Source organism: Phyllostomus hastatus, unplaced genomic scaffold (assembly GCF_019186645.2).
Source record: "Phyllostomus hastatus isolate PE091 unplaced genomic scaffold, TTU_PhHast_1.1 phas_contig_86, whole genome shotgun sequence".
Taxonomy (NCBI): Eukaryota; Metazoa; Chordata; class Mammalia; order Chiroptera; family Phyllostomidae; genus Phyllostomus; species Phyllostomus hastatus.
In genome coordinates, this window is record NW_025333977.1 from 22,666,364 (window position 1) to 22,684,475 (window position 18,112).

Sequence of the window (18,112 nt, forward strand, 5' to 3'; positions counted from 1 at the left end):
GTTGTCCAGGAATGGGTTTCTGGCATCTCAGACTGAACTCAGGCCATGGGTTGGGGGAAATTTCATTTTAATTTTTACTAACTTTCAAAACTAGCCATCCCTGTGTCTTGTCACAACTAGAAATCAAAGAAATCCTATCACATTGCCAGTTGTTGCAAATATCTCAAAGTATCATTTCCACTCATGTCCACTTTAAAATTATAGTAATTATTAGACCTACCACTAGCTCTTGGTATGTAATGCATTAATAAAGACTGTATATTACAATATTACATTTTTTGGTATATGTATTGATAATGATCTATTAGTATATATAAAAATATACTGGTTTCCTTCATAATCCTATTCATTCTGATTTTATGTACTTACATTTATGCATTAAACATTAGTCTGAAAATGGATTCATTAGCTTCACTAGAATGCCAAAGGGGTTCTGTGGCACACACACAAAAATGTGAAGAACATCTGATTTAAAGGGGTAAAGAAAAACCCATAGGAATGTGTTTTTAAAAAATGCATTCAGAAAAGAAGAGACCTACAACAAGAGGACCCACGATTCAAACCCAGAACTTCTGACTTGTGTTCTTCCCTCCACCAACTCCACACCCTAAAATAATAAAAGTAGTAATCCCTTCATTTGTGCCAATAAAGTGCTTTCACATGGATCACCTCAGTAGCTGATCGCAAAGTCCCAGAGCAAGAAAAGGCAAATGCTAATCTCCCTGAGACCTCAGAAATCCACAGCCCAAGGAGACACCCGGCCCTGGGGCCAGAGCACTGTACCAGTCCCAGCGGGTAGCTCGTGGCATCTTCCACTCCACCCCAAGGAGCCGCAGTCACGAGCACAGAGGAGTCCGAAGAAGGGCAGACCCCAACAGAGCACGTGAGCTAGAACCTGGTCGGGAGAGAAAGGTCCAGAAGCGTGCTCGTCGTCAGGCTTCCATCTGCAGGCAAGGCAACAAGTTATCGGGATTCTTTGCTCGAAGCTCATGTATTCAGTTCTGATCGGTGACCCGGGGTGAATTACAAGATTTACAGTATTTCCACTGTTTGAGTTTCCTTTGGCTATATAACGAGAACAGAAGCCTGTACTTAAGCAATTAGTCTGAAATTAGACAAGCTGGAACAAGGCACGCTCTGTTCCCTCCTCACTGTGCCCACCAACTGGCATCCATTATTTAATCTGTGACGCGTGTTGCCAGGGCCGCGCGAACGACAATGTCACTCATTGTCTGCCCGTCCGCTCCCCTACTCTGTAACATCTGTCATGGCTCATATCTGTACTTTATTTTATTTTGTTCTCTTACTTTTACAGGGTAATTTTCTTAATTACTACAAATTGCTCTGAAATCTATTCTGACCCTCCAAAGAGGCAACAACATTTTATAACTTGGCAATAAAATCTGAAGGTGCGCAAGCAGGCACCCTTTCAGGTTCCTGCAAATTTATACAAAATTATATCATGGGTGGCTAGATAATTTTTTAAATAACCTTATTGGTTCCCAGATTACTTCATCATCTCGCATAATGCAGGCTTTCCTTTCACACAATACTGAGAGCATGGCTTTACATGACTGACATAATATGCTCTTCTGAAAAACAAGTTGAGTATTTCTTAATACACATGTTAAAATGTAACTTGCTATGTTTATTGATTGACCTTGAAGGTCCAAGTTTCTCTATTCTTTCTTTTTTAAATAAGGATATGTTGACATTGTGACATTGTCAGGCGCCTCTAGTCACAGCCACCTGAAAACTAGAGTGAAAATTCTTGTGGGTAAAAAAGAAAGTTCAAAATTGGTTTCCAGTCCTCTGGAACAGAGAGGGCGGGGCCGCCAGCTGCTGCCTCTCTGTGGACACAAAGAAACATGAACACACAGACTCAGCACACCCATCCACTCAGAGTGCACCAGAAGGTAACACCGCAGCCTCCTGCACTGTGGGGAGAAGGGCCTGAACCTGCAGCCACAAGCCCGGGGTATCTTACCTTCTAACCACCCAGAAGCACTTCCTTCCTTGCTTGCCCAATCTCAGAATGGAAGGGCTTCCGGTCCCCCAGGCAGTTCTTGTAGCCTGACGCCACTTGCTTTAGTTCCTACCCTCTTTTCTCCGTGCTGCTCTCAAAGTGCTTCTGCACAGGACCCCTCCCTCCAGCCAAACTGGCTTAATCCATTTTTCAACCCCTAGTTCTTCTTCCCCAAAATTTCAACCAGAATAGGTAATATGGGGATTTCCCTACCAATTCTCTTCTCTCAAGCAAATGGTCTAGCCAAGCAAATCCATCCTACAGTACATTCAATGCCTGGTAGTTGTCCCGTGCTAACTCCCTTCATTAATAGGTCATCATTGCTTAAACCTTCCAGCCTTGTCCACCCATTGTTTATTAGTTCCTTGTGCATTCACTCAATTCATCCACCCAACCATTCGTTAAATATTTACTGAGTGCACCCCTGCAGCAAAGTGCTAGACATGCAGCACACAGCAGAGGATAAAGAAATGTACTCTTGGCCCTGGGGAAGCTTACAGTTGAATTCTCTTGCCAATGACTTCTCATTCTGGTTTTTCATTGCTTTCATCCCTCTGAGAGCCCCAGGGTCATGTGCCTATGCAGAAGTGCCCACTAACAAACAGGAACCAGTCTGGGGTTTTCCTGACTTTACACAGTAAATTAGGCTGTCTGGTGAATTTCCTTCCTTAGGATATGGTCAGCTGTGTTCAACACAGACCCCCTTTCTGGATCAGTTATATTGAAGCGGCCCATTTGCACTAATTTTCCCCTTTCTTGAGATCAAATTACTTTCGTTTGGCAATTCCTTCAGTTTTTTGGTTAAATAAATACCTGAATGCCCACCGGTGGCTGGCATTTCTCTCACACTGCGGCAGCTGGCTGTACGAGGAAAACCTCACGGGCGCTCTCCCTTCTGGGAGCACACCCAAGCCTTTCTCCCTCCGCTTTCCCCCAGGCGTGAGGCCTTCACCTTTCTCTGTCCTAAGCTCCAAGGGCCCTTCTTTTGTCTTTGTGACTCATTTCCTAAGCCCATTTCTTCTACAGCTCAGTTGAGGGAGGGGAGGGGAGAGGAGGGGAGGGTGGAGACACCATAATGTTAACCTAAGAGAAAATGATATGAATTTGTGCATCAGAAAAGGAATCTAAAGTATATCAGCATATGTTATAATTCACTTAGATATCAACATGTCCAGGAAATAAAACTAGGGAGGTATTTTCCCTTCTAAACATTCACAGCGTGGTGTTCCTGCTCACAGTGTGGGCCGTGTGTGAGGGGCAGGTGCAAACGGGACTGGCCGATGCAAGTTATCGCCACAGCCTCCTGTGAAGCAGTGAGCACATCGAGCCTGCGTCCTCACTGGAGAAAAGGGAATATGTTGCCCTGACAATATAATGAAATTCAAATAACATGGAAATTAGTTGTTTTATGAAAAGGAAAATTTTTTAAGTATTTGTCATCCTCAAGAACAAAATGAACCTTTGTGTTTGTGAGTGCACTTGCAACCTCTCTTTGTAAGGCCTGAAAGGGACTATGTGGACCTGTGAACTGATAAATTGGGTGGGAGAGGAAAAAGGGATTATCAGTTTACCAACTGCCGAGAAAAGCAGACCACGTTCACAAGGTAACACCACCCAGGAGGTGGTGGGGATGGGCTTTTCCTGATGCACAGAATTCCCAGATGGCTTATACCTGAGTCCAGTTAGTACGTTAGCAAACCAAACAGCTTGCCGCTGGCTTTCTAACAACCTGTCTCTCATTAGCTTCCCAAATAAAAGCCAAAACCAACAGACAAAAACAATACAGCAACAAAGAAAGCAAAATACACTTTAAATACATTTTTTTAATTGCACTAAAAAGCATTTTATGTCTCCTGCACACTGACCCAGAGAAGTACTGTCAGGATGACGGCAAGACTCAGTTTAGTCCTGGACCACAGAGCTTTGACACAGTTCCTGATCTTTGGTTTTTCACTCCATAAAAGCACATCACTGCTGAAGACAGTTTGAGAAGACAAAGAAGAGCACTTATTACAGTGCAGATCTATCTTGGCAACACTCCTGTTGCCAAGTCCAATGATCCGTTTGCACTTAAATTCCCTGCTGCCAGGGAGTTGGTTTGCATCTGTTAATAAGACAGCTTATTGAAATTTTATTACTTCATTCCAATATCTACTGAGTTCCTACTATCTGCTATGCACTGTTAGGCACTGTAAATTCAAGAACAAATAAGACAGACTGTCTTCAGAAAGCTGGCAAACTCACAGAGAAAGCAGCCTCCATGGCCCAGGAACAAAAGTATACTGTGTACAAATGAAGCTGTGCATGGAAGTGCCATGCAAACATGGAGAGGGGCGGGAGTGATTCAGGATGCCCAGAAAGTGGGTTGTAAGGGAAGACATCAGAGAGGTGTAGGATGTTTCCCTGTAGGTGCACAAGGGAGGATTGGCATCCTCTTCAAAGACCCAAAGAGCAGGAGAGCACCTGACATGCTGTGGCCCTGAGAACCCCTGCAGAGAGAGCGACAAAGGCAGGGCCAGAAAGAAGGAGGGAAGGAGAGGGAGAGAGGGTGTGTGTATGTATACTGGGGAAGCTGGAAAAAGTTGAAAAACCATGTGACAGCCACACTGAGAAAGGTCTTGCAATCATCTGACTCAGTGTTCTCCCAAAATTCATATGTTGAAATCCTCACCCCCAGAAATTTTGTACTAGAAGATGGGGTCTTTGGGAGGAGTTTAAGCCATGAGGGTGGAGCCCTCATAAATGAGATTACTGATTTATAAAAGAGCCTCCAGAGAGCTCCTGGCCCCCTTTAACAACGGGGGAGGACCTGGCTATGAACCAGGAAGAGGATCCTCACCAGAAGGAGGCTATGCTGGTGTCTTAATCTTGGACTTCCCAGCCTCCAGAAGTGTGAGCAATACATTTCTGTTGTTTATAAGCTGCCCAGTTGGCAATAGTTTGTTAGAGCAGCCTGCACAACCTGAGACAGATCTGGAATGCCATGCTAAGGAGTTTTAGATCCAATCTTTAGTGATGGAAAGCACAGAAGGATTTTAGCTGTAGAATAACATAACTTATTCTGTGTTTTACAAAGATCACTCTGTAAAGCTGGAGGCAGAGAATCAGCAATATTCCAGGATCCCACCTACTGAGCAGTGGCCACAGTAGAAATGGAGAGAAGGCACTGAGGAGGTACTTAGTAGCCAGCTATGTCCAGAGACAGGGAGCCACTAGGGTCAAAGATGGCCACATTTCTTACCTAAAGAAGGAAGTTTTGCCATGAGAACCCAGCCCGCCCTCCCAAATGCCATCCACAAATAAATATACACCAAAAGATCTAGAGTATGTATTACGAAAATGAATTCCTGCTGATATAAGGAAACATAGGAACAGAGTTCTATAATGTGCCCCTTTTTTAGAACTCCCATTCATGCACACAACAAGTCTCTATTAGCATGGACTATGGTGCCCAACATGGTGCTAGACACTGTACGGGGGACAGCACAGCAAACAAGACAACATGTCAACTCTTTTGGGGATGATGGGTGGGGGTGCTGCAGCAGCAACTATATAACATGAGAGAGCTATCTCAGCAGCAATTGAAAAGCAAAGCAAAGTGATGGAGCAGGACAGGGTTCTATTCTAAAGAGATGGTCAGGAAAGGCCTCTGTGATCGGTGATAGTTAAGCAGAGATCTCAAGCAAGTGAGGACGCAAACCCCACCGCAGTGGGACCCCTTCGGTTCGTATCTCACTAACTGCAGCAACATTCACTGCACGCCTCAGAATCTGCGTCCACATCCTAGAAGAGATCTGCCATGAAACCAGCCCCTAAGAGTTAGACCTGGGTCTCTCATGGAATGTTCAGATGTGATCTCAAAATTTTCTGCACAGATGTAGTCACGTCCCTCCCTCAAATTCATGGCTATTAGATTCCTGCACACAGTGCACGCTACCTCCAGGGACTTCATGCCTCCTGAGCTTACAGTCAAGACGGCATCGTGAGGGCCAGCAGAGTGACTTCACCATTCTCCCTACCCACCCGACCACAGGGTCACTGAGTCTCATTGCACTTGGGACTGCCAGGGTCTAGCACTGAGCTTGGCACAGAGTGAAGAGTCAATAAACACTTAAACGAATGAATAAAAGTCCTGATTTCAAATTTCATCTGAGGGAATAATATACTTAAATTTGTTAGAAAAATCCCATAATCTGTGTATCCTCTTCACAGAATTCAAACCAGACATTGGCAACTCTGCCCTTACAAAAGTCACCAATTTCTCTTTTCAAGTAAATTTAAATCAGAAAACATAACTGAGTTTTTTTCTAATTCTTCATCTGCCTTAAAACATTCCCACCTATATTTAATATAAAGAATATAAACATTTTGGAATTAGTGGTGATTGATGCACATTGTAAGTATACTAAAAATCACTGAATTGTATACTCTAAAAGGGTGTACAATTTATGAAATATGAGTCATAGCTCAATAAAGCCACTAATTTTTATAAAAGAATCAAGGACTCTCAATAAAAGATCAATGAGCATCTGAGTCTCATCAACAAAAACAGACTTGCAATGCTACTGACTTTTGCTTTAATTACAAAAGCCATAATTGATTTGGATAAAGAATGAATGTTAATATCTCTGTATAATCTAGACAAAAAGGTACAAATGAGCCCTGGCTGGTGTGGCTCAGTGGATTGAGTACCAGCCTGCAAACCAAAGGATTGTGTGTCCGATTCCCAGTTAGGTCTTATGCCTGGGTTGTGGGCCAGGTCCCCGGGTATGGGTCAAGTCCCCAGTTGGGGCCATGTGAGAGGCAACAACTCATTGATGTTTCTCCTTCTCTTTTTCCCTCCTTTCCCTTCTTTCTAAAAATAGATAAATAGAATCTTTTTAAAAAAGGTACAAATGAGAAAAAGTTGTGCTATTAAAAATTATAAAATGGACAGCTTACCATCAGTTATGAAAGCAAATTTTAAATTCTGTTCACTTTGATGACTTCACAATGGCTGATGAGCTCAAAGCTCTTTAGTTACTTAATGAAAGTGGCAAAAATAAAGTCTTAGCTATCTATGATAATCAGAGAGGGAAAACAAAGCAGAAAAAAATTAGTTAAAAAACACAATTAATACCAGGTCCTCATTTTAGCTACCAATCAGTAGCATGAGGGCACCATCTGCCAGAATATCAGAAATGAAGAAACACTGACTTGTTTTCACTTTCCTTCCCTAGGTGACAACTAAATAACAGTATATGATGGCTTCCCGAAATATCAGCATGGTTGGGCTGAACTACAACCCCCAGAATTCCCTCTTACCTATTTCCTGTTAGGGTTGATTGCCAGAAATACTCCTTCCAGAGAGCTGGAGCAAAGGGAGGCAGCAGACTTGCTGTAGCCTACACACTCCTATTCACAGTTATTCAATCCAATACTAACCTACTGCTGTTGTGAAGGGAATTTGCAGGTAGTTAAGATATCTAATCAGTTCACTTTTATTAGTCAAAAGAGAAATTGTATTGAGTGGGACTTATGTAATTACTTAAAAGCCTTTAAAACAGGGCTTAGGCCCTCTCTGAGTTCAGAAACTCCAAGCTTTAGTCCTGCCCTTGGGGTTCCAGCCTGCCCATGATATTAATTTCTTGACTGCTTGCCTTATGAATTTCAAGCATCCTTAGCCAGTCCCACAATTGAGTTAAGCCAATTCCTTAACAGAGTAATCCTTTAATCAATGTAAACCACTAGCTCTGCCTCTATGGTAAACCCTGGCTGAGTCCTGTTACAGTTATTACAGTTGAGAAGACACAGGGAAAGACCTCTTAGCGTGGAACATCCAGAAAGACACTAAAGAATCTCACTCGTATATGAGCTCTCTTCCAGTCTCTTGCAATAATAACCAGGAAAACAGAAGACTGTGGGTTAATTAACTTTTAAAAAACTGAGAATTATACTATAGAAATATGAAGCGAATTAAAATGCCTGCAGCTAGGTATGACTATCTACAATACCACAGGTCTGGCCCATGAGACGTAAGTAGAAGTGTTAGAATTCTGAGACAGATCCTTTCAAGGGAGCTGGCACGCCCTTCTTCCCTCTTCATCCTCTGCCTGTAATGTGAATATGATGCCCGGAAAGCTGCAGCAGCCCTCCTGGACACGGAGACGTCCTGGAGATGGCAGACTGGAGAGCTGGCGAGAGCCCGGTGATTCCTGCAGCTGTCATGCCTGCTCACGGCTGCCCTTGTCCAGACCGCTCTGCCATGAGAAATAAAGCTGCTATTGGGGTGGGGGGAGCACGGTCTCTGACCCTGGTAGCTAAACACAATACCTGACTGATAAAAAGAACTGCTTTCTCCAGTTTTCCTAGTCCCTCAGTGGTAGATGAACACATCCAACTTGCTACATTAGAAGGAATGGCTCTATTAGTTCATTTCATCGCTAGGTGCGTGGGGACACACTAAGTGTTTAAGAGGATTAGAGCAGACAGTCGCCGTAAAAGCCCATCTTTATTTCTGTGTGCTTCTATTCTTCGGCAAAAGACTATGAGAAAAGTCTTTAGTCTGAGATAAATGCCTCACAAAGCCACTAACTTTAATTCCCATGGAATAGAATTTCATATGGCAAGGCTGTGGTCACATCCAAATCCACTTATTCGACAGATTTGTGCTGTAGGAAATTTGTTCCACTATCTTTTTAAATAGGCTCTGTCTTTTCACACTGGAGTCATCTAATTCCTCCCAAACCAACAATTCTTGAGCATATCTGGGGTATGTTTTTTTTGCTGAATGCACACCACACCGTCATTTCAAAGTCTGCAATTCAGTTCAGTAGCACTGGGCTTTCTGGGTGTGTGTGAACATAACCAGCAAGAGTGGCACACACTTGCGTGGTAACCTTGCCCTTGAGCTCCACTGTGTCACTATATCATGGTGAAAAGCTGCCTGACACACCCAGCAGCTGACAACCGTGAGAGAAAATAATATCAGGCCCAAGGCCAAGGGGGAAATGAAGTGATTAATATGGCAAACAGAGCAAGAATTATCAAACAGGAAGTTGATGCTTTCCATACCTTTAGCTTGCAGTAAATTTTTTTTCTCCTCAAACTAACTATAAAAGTCTGGATAAGAGTAATACCATAGTGCAAAAGTGTGAGATGTCTTTATTACCCTGGGTCATTTATGATACTGCAGTGACTTTGACTCCTTTTTATAGAGGGAGGAAGGAAGGTGAAGTTAACATAATCATAACTCTGAATAGTTAAACTTGGGAAACAGTAAGTGTGAAAACTATGGGCCAAACCGTTTCCAGCATGAGCTACTATTGTTGTGCCTCAGCTCCTTGGTTTGCACTGCTTCCTTCCTTTCCGAGTCCCCTGGACAATCCTCTCCGTCCAGCTCTTGGGCCCCTCAACCCGCCACCGTCCCTTCAGCACTGGTGTCCCTTGGGGTTCCAAGTTCTAGCAAGTCCACCTGTTGACTGTCACTCTGTGCTCTTATGGGGAGGGGTTCTCATAGACATTCACGGTTCCACCAAGTTTATGACTCTCAATCCAACCATTCCTTTCCCCTCTTTGTCCTGAATGCCCAGATCCCACTGAACACCTGTCTTATCAAGTTCAAAACTGAACGTGATTCAACTTCTCTGCCTCGCATCTCAATTCCATCCTCTTTCCAGCCACACGTGTGCCACCCTTCATATTTCATGCCTTACTTACTGGCCCCACCAGACACCCAGAGATCACATTCACCATTCTTTCTACTCCATCTTATTTTTATACTAAGAGTAGTGGGGGCTAGATGACCCCCAAATGAAATCGTGCACTCTGGGAATGCAGATGGACCAGAGACTCCTGGCTTTAGAGCACTCATGTGCACCAGCTGGTCTGCAGAGAAGAAGGGGGCCTTCAGACAGAGAGGCCACTGTGATTTCCAGGGGCCAAGCCAGGAGACAGAGGAGAGGTCATTGCCCTGTCCCGCTCTGGACCAGCTGAGACTGCTGCCATCAGCAGCTACTAGAAGAAATGTTGATGGCTGTCTTCCTCCTTGCCTCTGAGACAGGAAAACAGACTCAGCAACTTCGGGCTCCTGGAGACAAACTTCTGTGAGGCATTCAGCTGGTTCCAACTTCCTTCTGAAGCTCCATCCCCCAGGCTCGCTAACTTAGAAGAACAAGGCCTGGCAAGTGTCTTCCTTGGCACAAGTCCTGTTCTCCAGAGAGGCACCTGCAGCTATGGCAAGTGGGACCTCACCTTCAAATCCCTCTGACCTATGGTCATCACCAAGGAAGCCAAGGCAGAAGATAGCAAAAGGGGTGGGGCTCTGCGAACACTTTTTCAGGGGCTCCAAAAGTACCTGGAGGAGACTTTTAAAAATATGTATTTATGTATGTATGTATGTATGTATGTATGTATGTATGTATGTATTTGAGAGAGGGGAAGGGAGACAGAAGGAGAAAGAGAAATATCAATGTGAAAGAAACATCTATCAGTTCCTTCTCATACACACCCCAGCTGAGGACTGAACCCACAACCTAGGCATGTGCTCTGACCAGGAATAGAACTGGTGAACTTTTTGCTTTGTGGGGACAATTCTCAACCAACTGAACCACACTGGTCAGGGTGAGACTTTTATTAAAGGTCCTACACATCCCCGTTGGAACACAAGCCAGCGAAATGCGTATCATCTCTATTAACCTGACTTCACTGAAACCCTCAGCAGGGCTGCACACATTCCCAAGTCTGTCTCCCAATATTCACCCCTATCAGCTTAAGTGCTTTTTCCCTGCCTCCTGACCACACCCCTCCAAACATTTCTACAGATTGCTTCCAATGATCTTCAAGAAATACAACTCTGGTAGTGTGTTGGGCTGGCTCATCTCAGCTCCTAAGAACTGACTGGTAGATTTGGGGGAATTTTTATGAATCAGTTGTTAAGTATAGAAAACATTTCAAATTAATTCACATAAACTTACAATGAAATAAATTATATTAAACTCACAGCTCATAAATACTCAAAATTAGTCACTTCTTTATTACATTAGTACATTTTAGTAACATCTATGCTCTTGAGGTTACTTATATCTATTTTACCTGTAAGAGGAAATACTGCATAATGTTATGCTACTGCACCTGTCTTCCCAATTTTCTGTAACTTGAAATCAGCCATAATGAGAATACTTTGACAGAGAAATTGAGAAACCCTATGAATTATAACTTTGATCTGTTGATTGTCTAGGCTTACAAAAGTAATAGAGAAAATCTTCATAAAATTTGTGGTGCCTACAGTGGTTATAATGCGAATAAAACAAAATGTTGGGGAAATATTCTTCTAGTGCTATCCAATGCAGCCATAAGATGCTTAATGAACAAATGAAGCTCTGAAATGTGCCTTCACTGTTCCACTTTCACCTTACTCCACACTGTAATAGGAAAACATCAACCACCTTCTTTCACCATTGGTGGGTATCCATAGCCCACCAATTATAACCATAGGTGGGCTATGGATACAAGGGTTCAGTGAAAACCAACAGAAACCTGTCAGAATCAGTTGGCTACATGGACTTTACCATGGAGTGTAGTATGCTTTATTACTATTTGTAAACTGTGTGCTACACATCCTTTATATCAGTAAAATTTATAATAGACATATGTATACATGTATATATGGTGTCCTCACTTAATGTCATTGGTGATTTCTTAGAAACTGCAACTTTAAGTGAAACAATGTATAATGAGTACAATTTTACCAGAGGCTAAATGATATAAACAAGAGTTAAGTTCCTACGTCATATTTTTAGTCACAAAAACATCACCAAACTTCTAAATGAAGACCTAAACACTCCTAATATTAAACACTGAGATAAATGTGAGCTATACATACATTTAAGAAAGATTAATACAAACAAGAAAATTCTTTTCTACCCCACTTATTCTAGTTCAGGGTCAAGGGTGGCCCAGAACCTCTCCCGGCAGCTCAAGGTGAGACCCACCCTGGACAGGCTGCCCGTGCACCGAAGGACCACTCACACACACACACCCACACTCGCTCAGACTGGAGCTATGCAGACACGACGACTTGCCCCATGCACACACCACTGAGAAGCAGGAGAAAACTAGAGCACCAGAAGAACACCCACACGGACATGGGGAGAATGGGATAGCTCCACGTAGACAGTGGCCTGGCTGGGAATCATTTTTTTCCCTCATCAACATTATAACAAAACAACGTTAAATGAAATGACATTATTCAAAGACTTGCTGAATATGTATGTATACACATTTATTTTTCTGAAGAACTGGTTGTTACACATTTACCAGTCCACCATTGCATAAATTGGATTAGGTGGTTCCTTTGTTAAAAATCCCTTAATAGCTCCGTGTCCCGGCCACCGTCTGTGCACTGCTTGAAGTCCTCTCAAACTCGCCTTGCTTGCCGGCCATTGCAATGGCAGCCAGTTCCGTGAAGACTCCAGTTTGCTTCACAACAGTGCAACCTAGCAGGGCTTCCTTCTCTAGTCCAGGGTCCTCTGAAGCTGCTTCACGTGGCATCCGTGGGAGCCCGCCTGGCAGTCAGACATGCGTGGTCTAAAAAGTGGGGCTGCCTTAATTTGATGGCAGAAATGACACAAGGATAAAATCTTCTCCCCTTTGTCTCCAGGTAAACTGTGTTGCGATGCATTTCATCAGATTTATCCTGAGAAGATCCTTCAGAATCCAGTAACCAGATGCCCATGGCAATGACCAACTCCATGATGCCTCCTTCCCCAAGTGACTCTCTCTGGTCCTTCCCTCCTGCTCCCCAGGTGGCATTCCCTGGCACAAGACCTTCCTATAGCATAGAGCCCAAGATCCTTACCTTAGCAAAAATGGCCTTTTGAAGCCAGCCTCCACCCCCTCTCCTGCTTCACATCCTTTCCTGTCTCAAGTGCCTTGTTCATGCTGTTCCCTTTGCTCAGAATTCTCCCCGAATGGGTGTGTGGAGAGTTATAAAAATCTCTACTTTACTCCTACCACAACTTTACAAATTGAGGAAATTGCGGCCCAGGGTAGAAGGATCTGGCCCAAGGTTTTCAATGACTAATTTAAGACAGAGCTGAACACACTCTCCTAGTTTTTATGGGCTTCTGCTTCTGGTTCCTAAAGTGTTCACGAAGACTCTATTCTAGTCCTGAAAGGCTACTGAATTAATGCTTCCTCTTTCTAACTCCCAAGACGCATGGATTTCCATTTCCCTTTAAACTAGAACTTTTTATTGCCTGAGCCATTCTGTCTCTCATTGTGATTCAATCCAATTCCCGAGACATGTGCTGGCCACTTTATACAAGCACTTAGGATAAGTGCAGCGAGGAAGACAAAAATAAGTAAGACATGTTCTTTACTCAGAAGAAGTTTATAATCCAGTGGCAAGCCAGGTTGTATACTAATGTCTTCATACATGGTATGATTATTACAAGGGAGAATCAAAGAGGTTTCAAATACCTGCTACACCTATTTAAAATATATCCACAGAACATGAAACCGAAAACTGCACACATGCATAAATGGGAGGAAGACCAAGGTGACAGAGTAAGAAAACTAAAAGCAAAACGAAGAGCTGGAAAAGAAGGCTATTTACAGATGTAAATGCTTCAGAACTAATGATTTATCCAGATGAACCCATCAACACACACATGAATACCTGTTATATATAAGCCATTTACTTTTTTATTATTACTTATGAAATTTATTTTTTATTTGTTGTCCATTACCACTTATCTTTCGTATACCCCTTCCACCTCTGCCTGCAATCACCACACTGTTGTCCATGTCCACGAGTCCTTTTTCCTTCACCTCTCTACTCCGTAAGCAGCCCCCACGAGCTCTCACTCTGCTCTCTACCTATGAGTCTGCCTCTATGTTGCTTGTTAGTTCAGTTTGTTCATTAGATTCCATGTATAAGTGAAATCAGACAGTATTTGTCTTCCTTCTGACTGCCTTATTTCACTTAGCATAATGTTCTCCAGGTTCAGCTGTGCTGTCATGAAGGGTACATTTTCTTCTTTTTTATAGCCGAGTAGTATTCCATTGTGTATATGTACCATAGTTGTTTTACCCACTCAGCTATGATGGACTGGCACTTGGGCTGCTTTCAGATCTTATAAGCCATTCACCCTTTGTACAAATGTATTTTATAATATTTCAGACTAGCAAAAACATCCAAAACCTTGACTAATAATCATACAAAAAGAGACTCTGAGAGTATCTGGTTTTAGAGAAACAAAGGCCCCAAGAGGTTCATTTTCCTGTCCGATCGATTTCCCCTGGGGGATCCTGCCACCACCATTCTTCCCCAACAACTCAGACTTGACTCCTCACTCTCCCTTGACTTTTTCGTCTCCCTCATCCCCAGGAGCTAATCAACTACCAAATCTGTGGCTGCGGTGCAGATCCATCCCAGAACTCCATTCCTCCCACCTTCGGGCTCTTCTTCAGTTCTCCCGTGTGCAGACTGGGCTGCCCCACTGACTCTGCACGCACTCGTGCTCTTCCCAGGCCATCTGTCCATCCATCCATCCGCCACAATGCCGGAGTTGCCCTTCTTAAGCATGGCTCTGATCATGCTGTTCCTTTACTGCCAAAATCCAAAAACCATGAACACGGTGAGTTTGACTCTCCAGCCCTCTCATTCTCAATTCCATCTGTTTCTCATTGTTCCTTCCCCCACACCTAGCCTCCACTCCACCTACGCTAGACTAGACTTCTGCTCCCACATACATTCTGCAATCTCCCTCCCATCAGGAGATTGAAATGGTGTCATTCCCCCAAGTGCCCTGCCTGTCAAGGTGGTATCCACTTGTCAAGACCCCATTTAACCCCTCCCTCTTCCATTAGAGCTTCTCAGATCTTCAGCTGTTCATTGATTTTTTGACCCATTTCTCCACACTGTTTCCTACTGCACATTACTCATACTTATTTCACAGCATTTAATCTTTGAATTGTGCTTACTGATGTGTCAGCTAAACCATTAGATCAATGGTTCTCAAATTGTGGTCCCTAAACCAGCAGCATCAGCATCATCTGGGAACTTGATAGATATGCAAATTCTCCACCCAGTCCAACACTCCAGGGTGAGGCCCAGCTCTCTGTGTTCCAATGAGCCCGCTAGGGGCTCCTGATGCACAGTGGAGTGTGAGAACCACTACACTGGACCCTAAATCTCCCGAGGACAGTTCATTTTAAAAGGACTAAGGTTAATTCATCCGGCTTGAGAGCAGGGCCTGAAACAGAGAAAGGCGCTAGTGTAATTTCTGGAAATAACTTGCCCAGGGTTACACTAAGTTAGTGGCAGAAACAAAACCAGAACTCAGGTTATCCCTCATATCACACTGAAGTTCTTTCCAGCACGTCCATAGTTTCTAATAGTGAATGTAGACTGTTCAAATTCATGCATAAGCATCTATGTGGAGTAGACAGTGAGCTTAAATTACCTAACATGACAGACTGTACAATTAACAAATACGGTCATTTACAATCTGTGACTTTAAAAAAAAGGATGAGTTAGTTCAGCTGGCCAAGAAGGCTTACTCACAGAAGTCCTATTTATACGAACAGTTCTTGCCGGAACTGAAGAATAACTGGCCACTGAATTTGCATTCTTCAAGTTCCTTACAGGACTCACTACAAAAGTAAATTGTACACACAGGATGGTTTTAGATGCAATGACTTAAACATCTTGTACCATCATAATTCTAAACCCATCTTTGTAGCATTATGCAGCAGATCTATACTCTGAAGGAAACCAAGACGCTGTTTGGGGAAATAATGTCCACGCTGTGAGAAGAGGCTCCAGGGGGCTGGTGAACCCAGGGATTAATTTAGGGTCTAAAGACCCATAGCTGGGTGGTCACCATCCTCTCTGTCCCAGAGCTATACCTCTCTTGCTCCAGATCAGTTCTGGGACTGTGGTGAGGAGGACCCCAAACCCAGAGAAGCCCAGGCCTTCTCTGAAGCAACACCTTTCCCTCCCTGCCCAGACCCAGCTGGGTTTGTGTGCCTTTACAAAGAGGGGAAATTGTATTAATCATTTCTGGTGGGTCCTGCTCATCAAACACAGGGCCATTTTAAATAATGCACACATTCCACAGCCTCCCTGAGTCCTTTGTCCTAGGAAATCGGGGTGTAAGTAAATGTTGACTGCATAGAAATAGTAAGATTAAGGGTCTAGAATAGTGAATTGAGGGGAAGCAGAGTTTGCTACCCCAAAATATGAGTATGCCTTTGGGATACTGGTTATTTTTAAATGGCTATTTTTAAGAAACAAAGACTCAGAAAGAAGCTTTGACCTTCCATAAAAGAATTGAGAGAGAGGACCTGCTCCAGGAAGAGAGCTATTATTATCACAGATAACTATAATTTAATATAAACCAGTGTGTGATAGAGAGGGAGAAACCCCAAGGCCCATTCGATCAAAGTCCTCTGATGCCCCACTGTGAAGAATGGCTCAACAAACACTTATGTACCACCCATTTGCTTTTCTAGCTCCACGTGAATTGCCTTCCTGCCCTTTGAAATTCCAAACCACAGTCCCTCCCTCCTCCTTTGCTCAAGATAACTGTGCCATCTGGCCTCTGGTCTCAGGGTTCTGTGGAACCCCCATACGTACGTATATAATAAACTTAAGACATTTTCTCCTGTTAATCTGTCTCATGCTCGCTTAATTATTAGTCTAGCCAGAAGAATTTAGAAAGGTAGAAGGAAAATTATTTTTCGTCCCCCACAGAATAAACAAATAAATTGAGAACCAAATCCTAGATGGCATCAGGAGACAATGTGCTAATTACAGTCAATGAAGTAAAATGCTTATTTGTTATGCTTAATTTGTGCTTAATTGCTAAGCAATGCAATACTGACTTCTCAACACGTCCTAAATTAATAGTTATCCTTTATTTAATTGCAACAGTAAACTTTTTAGGGCTGTCTAGCCAGATCTCAAGGCCCAGCTCTGGACAGATTAGCTGATCCTCCTGGGAACTGACCCATAGGCCATGTATACTTGGCCACTTAAAGAGTTAGCCACACTGGAACTGGCCTCACCCTCCTTTCAGGAGGACTGACTTCTCAGTGAGGCATCAGAGCACTAGGCTGCAGCGGTCACCCACCACACACAAGCCACTAACCAGCACCTGATTCACAGGCATGTTTCAGGCCTGAATGGCCAGGTCATCTTCATCTGGTATCTGAGTGTAACTGTCTGCCCACAACTTCAATTAAGAGAGAGAGACTTGCCTGCAACTAAAATCACTCTCTCAAGTATCTACATGTATTTGAACTGGCACAAAAACAAAAATACAGAAAAGCACTGGATTTTAAAACAGAAGTAACCAATGAAATACAAAAGAAAATCTGTAACATTAAGAGAAATAAATAGAATGAAATATTTTTTGTGTGTTTTCTATTTTGAGACAGGTCAATAAGCATGTTAGGATCTGCTATAGTTACAGTTGTAGATGCTTTAAAAAGAGGTGAAATATAAGTTTACATACAGTTTATTTAATTATATTCCTTAGTAGAGAAAAAAATTGCACTGGGAAGATTTGTTTTAGAAAACTGAAAGCATGGGTGACCGGTATGGAGGTTATTATAACAAGTCTACCATTCTCCCAGCAGTAAGAATGAGAAGAGTATATTGAGTAGCATTTTCAAAGTTTCTATTTAATTTAAGGAAAATCTGAAGAAAAAAGAAAGAAGGCCAAAAATTATTCCAAACTGTAAAATCCCCAAAGTGATCTCACCAATAATTGAAAGTACTTAGGGCAAACTCAGTTTACAATAAGGGCAAATGCCTTTTGATCTCTACTGCTCAAAAACAAATAACTTCTAAACACTTAGAAATAAAATCTAAATACTTAGATTTTAACTTGACTCCTGCAAAAAAAATAATAAAGCATAATTAAATCCTAAGGGGTAACTTGTTTTTTATTGTCCCAAATGAATAAATATAAAAGTAGGATATGTAAAAGGAGAGAAGAATTTCTTTAAACTATGAACAATTTTCTAACATTTTTAGACAGCAGAATGTTTATGTTTGAAAAAACCTTTAAATCCAAATATAAGTAAGAACATAGT

At 42.7% G+C, this 18,112-nt stretch overlaps 1 protein-coding gene across 3 annotated transcripts in view; it reads right to left on the reverse strand.

Moving 5' to 3' along the window:
* PLD1 (phospholipase D1) overlaps positions 1-18,112 on the reverse strand; it is a 180,076-nt gene that overhangs the window by 153,870 nt on the left and 8,094 nt on the right. Inside the window, exon 1 of one of the 3 annotated variants that reach the window (XM_045850833.1) lies at positions 784-944. The exons of 1 other annotated variant lie outside the window; for it this stretch is intronic. The gene's annotated coding sequence lies outside the window, so the exon portion shown is untranslated. Of the gene's footprint in view, positions 1-783; positions 945-18,112 lie in introns of those variants that run through there. One more of the 3 variants, XM_045850835.1, reaches the window with a different exon arrangement.